At 35.4% G+C, this 7,354-nt stretch overlaps 1 non-coding gene across 1 annotated transcript; it reads left to right on the top strand.

The window, feature by feature from the left end:
• Positions 1–2,243: 2,243 nt before the first annotated feature.
• On the top strand, positions 2,244–2,350 carry LOC141688691 (small nucleolar RNA R71). The gene has a single exon (XR_012562124.1). It is a non-coding gene; the product is annotated as a small nucleolar RNA R71 (small nucleolar RNA).
• The last annotated feature ends 5,004 nt before the right edge of the window (positions 2,351–7,354 follow it).

Genomic DNA, 7,354 nt, shown 5'->3' with positions numbered 1-7,354 from the left:
GCTGATCCACTTATGCTAGTTCAGGAATCTCTGGCCAGAGTGAATGAAATTAGAAAGGAGTTTCTAATTCACATTAATTAGAACTATGCATAGTGAATAGGAAAGTATATGATTAAATAAGATAGGCTTGACACGAGTTTCATGCCTTGTATTTAATCATGACATTGCAGGGTAGAAGGAATTAATTGTACGGTAACTATTCATTGAATAGGTTCTTGGTATTCTAAGCAGTGAATTCGTATTACCCGGATAGTCGCGATATGCTGAGAAGTATCCCTCACGATGTACAATAAACATGATTAATTTATTGATTAATCATATTTAATAAATTAGAGAATTTATATAAATAATGATAAAATAGTTTTATTATTATTTATTTCTACTACCGGCTTAATATTGAACCTACAGGGTCACACCATAAAAGAGAATGATTTAATGGTGGAGGAATTAATTAATAATGGCTGGTAATTATTTATTTGTGAAATAAATAATTAATTAGCAAATTTAATAATTGATTAAATGAGATTTAATTAATTATAAATTAATTAAGAAAAGTTCTTAATATTATTAATTAAGAATTTAATTTTGGAAATTAAATCAAGTGAGAGAATTATTTTTCTAAAGTGTTTAGAAAAGGGATTAATGATTAAAAGGTGTTTAAATTATTAGTTAATTGGTTAATAAGAATAATCAATTAAAGGGTTAATAATAATAATATTTTATGGGAAAATTTTCAGCTGAAAATTTTGCCTATAAATATACTATTATAAACCCTATTTGCCTCAACCCAAATAAAACCCTAATTCTAAAGAAGAAAAGATAGGGAGGCAACTAATTCTTTCAACCTCTTCCTCCCTCCATTATTTTAATCTCTTGGTGGATACCGGTGGAGTGCTTCACACTTGAGGAACAGCTGCTAGGGATCTTCGTTCATCGTTCTTGGATCGCTATTAAAGGTTAGTAATCGATCCCTCGATTTATTCACGATTTGTATGCGATTATATGGATTTTATATCAAGAAAATGTTTTACCATGCTTCTGTGATGTATAAAATCCTACACAAGGAATAATGAAGCTTTTAGGATATTTTAGCTTTGTAGGCAACTTTTGTTGTAGCACAATACTGCATTCCTCCATGAGAGAAATGGTCTCTAAGTCATCGAGCTTCACTTTTTGAGAGAGAATACCTTTCATAAACATCACATAGCTAGGCATCTGTTCAAGAGCTTCAGCAAAAAGTATGTTGATATGAAGTTTCTTGAACACCTCCAGAAACTTAGCAAACTGCTTATCCAACTTTTGCTTCTACAGCCTCTTAGGAAAAGGAGGTGGAGGATAGACCTGTTTCTCCCCTGTATTACCCTCAGGAGGAGTGTGTTCCACAACTTTCTTCCTTGATTCAACTTCTTCTTCCTTTTGCACATCTTCTTCAGCCACAGCTTCAGATACTGGAACTTGAGATTTTTTGGGGTTCGCAACCTTCCCAGACCTCAATATAATTGCCTTTACCTGTTCTTTTGCTTCCTTCTTGCCCGAAACTTCTGTGTCACTAGGGAGTGTTCCAGGTTGTCGATTCAGCAAGGCATTATCAATCTGCCCAATTTGATTCTCCAAGGTCTTAATAGAAACTGCTTGGCTCTTGCACATGAGCCTTAACTCCTCCAATTCAATTTTTTCATTAGATTGTTGTAGTTGGAGTTGTTGTCTTGGTGCATATTGTTGTTGTTGAAAACCAGGAGGGTTGAATTGCTTTACTGCATACTGCTGATAAGGCTGTTGCACCGCATTCTGATTATTGCTCCAGCTGAAGTTAAGATGATTGCGGTTATTGGGATGATAAGTGGCTGGAACCGGTTTCCGCGACCTCTAAAAGTTGCTCACGAATTGAGATAATTCATTAGAAATAGCACCCTGCTCAGTATCATGCGCACTAGCACAAAGCTCACGAACACTTGTGATCTGATTAACTCCATAATTAGCCAAAAAAATCCACATTCATCATCAAAGCCTTAAGCTCAGTAGTTATAGCAGTAGCTGCATCCAACTCCAAAATTCTTGCTACCTTGCCTTGAGGTAGTCTCTGATAAGGGTTCTAGTATTCATTAGCAGCCATCAGTTCAATCAAATCATAAGCTTCATCATAGTTCTTAGCCCATAAGGCTTCATCTGATGCTACATCAAATATGGGTCTAGACTGTGCTCCCAAGCCATTATAAAAGCAGTTGATAATCATCCAGTCAGGCATCCCATGATGAGGACACTTTCTAAGCATCTCCTTATAACGATCCCAAGCTTCACATAAAGACTCTCCTGATTGCTGCGCAAATTGAGTGAGAGTGTTTCTAATTGCAGTTATCTTTGCCATAGGGAAGAATTTAGTAAGAAACTTTTGAGCAAGATCTTCCAAAGTAGTAATAGATCCTAGTGGTAGAGAATACAACCAACACTTAGCTTTATCCCTCAGAGAGAATAGGAAAAGCCTCAGCTAAACAACATCTTCAGAAATGTTGTTGAATTTGAAGGTATTACAAATCTCGATGAAATCTCTAATATGCATGTTGGGATCATCCATTGGAGGAGAACCCCCAAACTGGACTGAGTTCTGCACCATCTGAATCGTGTTAGCCTTGATTTCAAAATTATTAGCCGTGATGGCTGGTCTGATAATGCTAGACTGAATATCATTGATCTTCGGTTGAGAGTAATCCATCAAAACTTTCAGATTCGCTACTGGTTCTCTCATTGCAACAAGAGCTTCTTCTTCAACTTTCTCAACTTTTACAAGAACTTCTTCTTCTACTAAAACTTTTTCCTCTGCTCTATCCAGTGTTATCTTTTGAGATCGAGAACGCGTTAGCATAAACGCTCTCTAGAGTACCTGAAAAAGCAACAAGCAAACAAGTAAGTAAAATATTCGAGTCAGTGAACTTTAATGACCACTGATATTAAGCACATAAACTAAAAATAACACCGAGTCCCCGACAGCAGTGCCAAAAACTTGTTAAGATGAAAACACGCGCTAAATTTACACGCAAGTATACGCGTTCGTAAGTAATATAGAATTCTTTCTAGTTCGTTCCCACATAGATTGGTTTAGGTTAACTTCAATCTATGCACCTACGTAACAATGATATGGCTATTGTTTAATGCTAAGACAAATAACAAATTGGTTTTTGATTAAACTAAGAGATTATACTAACTAACATTAACTAAGAGAATTAAGGTTGAATTACTTATATGAGACAAATATGGGATTCTAACTTCATTACTACTTCATTCAAAGTCATTGTACTTAATCTTAGCATGCAATGGTGATGACAACTAATCAGATAACATGAAACTAGTAAACGCCAACTTTCGTTGCACGAATACCCTACGACCAGACATCCACAAAAGAGAGAGAAGCTGAATAGACACCAACTATGTTGAGACCCTATATGTCTATGGAATTTGACAACATAAAGGTTTAATGAACAAGCTATCTATCGTGATTACATAGGGCAAGTAAGATGGTTAAAATTACCTACAAATCCTGCATAACTAGTACATGAACCTATGCTGGCATGGCAAGTTCTAAACCTCTATATTCACTATCGCTTCAATAAAGATTAACGCGCTATCTTATAAGTTCGCGACGCTCATAAGATGAATAAATACAACCAATACTAGGATATCATACAATCACCACACACTAAGATATCAAAATAAATTAACTATTGAAATTCATAAGTAAATCTGTTAAAACCCCACGATAACGATTAGTTCATAACCGAACTCATCATCATCGTGGGTTCTGATGAAAGCATGGTATAATAAACTAAATCTTTATAAAATGAATAAATAATCAAAGTACATTAACAAGAGTAATAGGTTCAACAAACAAGAAAACAAGCATCCAAGATTACAACTTAATCAAAGAATCACAAGTAAAAATAAGCTTTTCTTCTCCTTCGTTGTATTTGTGCTTCTAGGTCTTCTCGTCGTCTTCTCCTTAGTCTCCCTTATGAAAAACATCTTAAAAAGGTCTTTATATAGCAGCCCAAACCGTCCAAAAGCCCAGATGATCACACTTTTATTCAATTCAGGAATCTCAGAATTCGACCAGGCGCGGTAGCTCTGTGAAGCAGCGTGGCCGCCCTGACTCTCTTTAAACCGAGCGCGGCCGCTCTATACTTGGGCGCGGCCGCCCTGTGCTTCCAAAACTTAATTTTCTTGCTTTCTTTTGCTGGTTTCTTCGCGCATTTGACCGAGGCTCCATCCTAACACTCTTATAGCATAAAAATAATGTAAAAACCTTTCATTCTTCCGATTATGCCCTGAAATGCAAAACACTACAAAAATACAGCAAATACACAAATAACTTGAGTACAAAACACCAATTCGAGCCTTTACAAAGCGTTCTTAAGTGGATATAAATGCCATTTAACAGTTACTTGTAGAAGACCTCCTGGTAAAGAGGGTGTTATTTGTAGAGGACCTCATGTGAAGGAGAGAGTTATTTATAGAAGACCTCTTCTAAAAGGAGATGTCAGATGTTGAAGACCGACTCTAACGAGGGTGTTATATGAAAGACCTCCTCCAAATGAGAATGTTATATGTAGAAGACATCCTCTAAAAGTAGATGTTATATGTTGAAGACCTTCTCTAAAGGGGGTGTTATTTGGAAGACCTCCTCTAAAAGGAGATGTCATATGTTGAAGACCTTCTCTAAAAGAGGTGTTATTTGGAAGACCTCCTCCAAAAGAGTATGTTATATGTAGAAGATCTCTTCTAAAATGGAGTGTTATTTATAAGACCTCCTCCAAAAGAGAACGCTATTTTTTGGATAACTTATGAAACTAATGATGTTATCTCTTGAAAAAGGCCCTCGAGGGGTGACTGTGCTTTGAAGATTCTTAGAAGGTGACTCTATTTTGAAGATCGTCGAGATGTGAACCTAGCTCGTGACTAGTATCCTAAGTCGGAAGAAAATCATAGAAGTACCAGCTACCTAGCCTCTTCAAAAAAGGCTAGACCTTTCAAATCGATTAGTGAGCAAGCATCCCATCTCATAAGGAATAGTTCATTATTCACGAGATTGAGAGAATGTTGTTAGATATGGAGTGCAACACAGAGAGGGGTGAATGTGTTTTCTTAACTTTTGATTAACTATGACAGTTTTTGGCCAATGGAACAAAACAGTTGATAAAATACTAGATGAGGACACACAAGCAATTTATCAAAAACTCACTTGATTTGTATTAAATTAAATTTGTCTGGCTACAAATCTGTGTTCTTGAAAATAAGAACTCAACTACTTTTCTTCAGAGAATTACAAGATTTTTTAGATCTGTTTCTTATATCTGAAACAAAGGACCCGTGACATGTTTTATATATCAACATGCACGGTTCACATAACTTGTACTAAAATAGACTAACACGTTTTCGAAAGCTACTTTATCTATTTCCATTTATAGTGTTAGCATAACAGTGCATAATATACTAGGTCTGTGACCCTCTTTTGTCCAGTTCATCTTGGCCCTTGATCTTGAATTCTTCAAGCTGTATTTGTAGGCTTTCCATTCAATGATAGAATTGTTTGTTGACTGATAATCTTGGGTCTTCAAGTTATTTGTATTCTGAATTCTAAGGTTATTTATCGATATCTCTTTTGTTGTATAGAGATGTCACATATCGATAAGTAAAATGACTTATCTATATCTCTAGTTCTCTACATAGGTTTTGAACTTGTCGAGGTCTCCAGTTCTCTACAAGTATAATGACTTGTCGATATCTACAGTTCTTTATATAAGCTTTTGACTTGTCGATATCTCCAATTCTTTACATGAGGAATTGACTTGTCGATATCTCCACTTCTCTACTTGGACTTTTTGACATGTTGATATCTTCAGTTCTCTACATGCAGATTAACTTGTCGATATCTTTTGGGACTTCTCTACAAGTCATTTTAGACTTCTCGACATACTTCTCTACATTCCTTGATCTGTGACTTGTTGATGCTTGACTTAAAGTATTTTTCCTAGAATAACATTATTCAATTCCAAGCTTCTACACTTCTCTCTGAGGCATGATCATAATTGATCTTCTTCCAGAATTTATTCTTCAACTTGATGTTTGTTCATAAAAAAATCCTCCAATTTAATCTACTTAGCATTTTTACAGACTCCAAAAATACAATCGCAAGATACAATTGAATTATCATACAACTTATCCTTAGGATTATCAAACTGACTTAGTCTTGTTATGTACAGGCATGTCTTGCACAATAATCTCCCATAATTTGTGAGAAGATTACTTGTCACAAATTTATGCCTGATAATAAGACTAACCCGAAGATAAAATTAAAGAAAATAAGACTAACAAATTTATAAAGTACAACTTTAATACACTCTTGAAGTTATATACAAAGTTGAATTTACATGATAATCTGAATTTCTCATAGCCTGGTTATTCCCAATTTAGATTTTTGAGTCTAATTAGACACTCAAGTTCTTCAATAATCTCAGTTCCTCTTAGAGGTTCTACCAGTTTGAGCTATTCACTTAAGGAGTACTTGTTAAGATGATTTATTTTGTACCTTGATAACTTGTGAGTCTTGATATACAGAAACACACCATTTTGAGAAACTCTGCTCAACCCCTTTGCCTTTAGCTCATTAGACCTTTGCTCAAACATCTCAATTTCCTGGGCATATTTTCTTTCATTTTCTTCCCTCTCAGCCTTTTCCCTGGCATGTCTTTCATTCCCCTCTCTCACCCTTTCAACTAACTCTACCTTCCTCATTCTTATAAAAGCATCCCTTGCATTCATCAAACCGATCACCCTCTTAAGTTTTACAGTGGAGTAGTTCTCAACAACTTCTTTGTTTAACAAATTGAAGGTGCCATCCTTGAAGTACATTTTGACTTCTCCCAAAGATTCAACACAGGCTTTGACTATTTCTTCAGCTAGATGTTTATGGTATTCATCATCTTTTATATTTTCTGAGATTGGTAGAAAGTCACTTTGATTCAAACAATCCCAAAGTGCACCAGCTTCAACTTGAATTCTTTTTGGTTTTCTCCTAGTAGACTTGAAATGAGATTTAGTTGTAGGTTTGAATGAAGGAGGTTTGAGGAGTTTCTTTAAGAAAGTTTGGCTTGATGTGAGAGTTTGTAGTAGGTTTGTACATGTACTTTGATTTTGAGGTTTGGCTTATATGAGATTGTATTTGGATAAGTGTTTGAGTTGAGGTTGACAAAATTTTGGATATTTGGGTTAATGGTGTTTTCCTTGAGTCTTTTCGATCTCCTCCATTCTTCTTCTTCTTATTATTGTTTTCATCCTTTCCCTTCTTCTCATCCTTTTCCTTCTT

This window comes from Apium graveolens, chromosome 9 (assembly GCF_009905375.1).
Source record: "Apium graveolens cultivar Ventura chromosome 9, ASM990537v1, whole genome shotgun sequence".
Taxonomy (NCBI): Eukaryota; Viridiplantae; Streptophyta; class Magnoliopsida; order Apiales; family Apiaceae; genus Apium; species Apium graveolens.
This window is presented reverse-complemented; position numbering and strand designations above follow the sequence as displayed.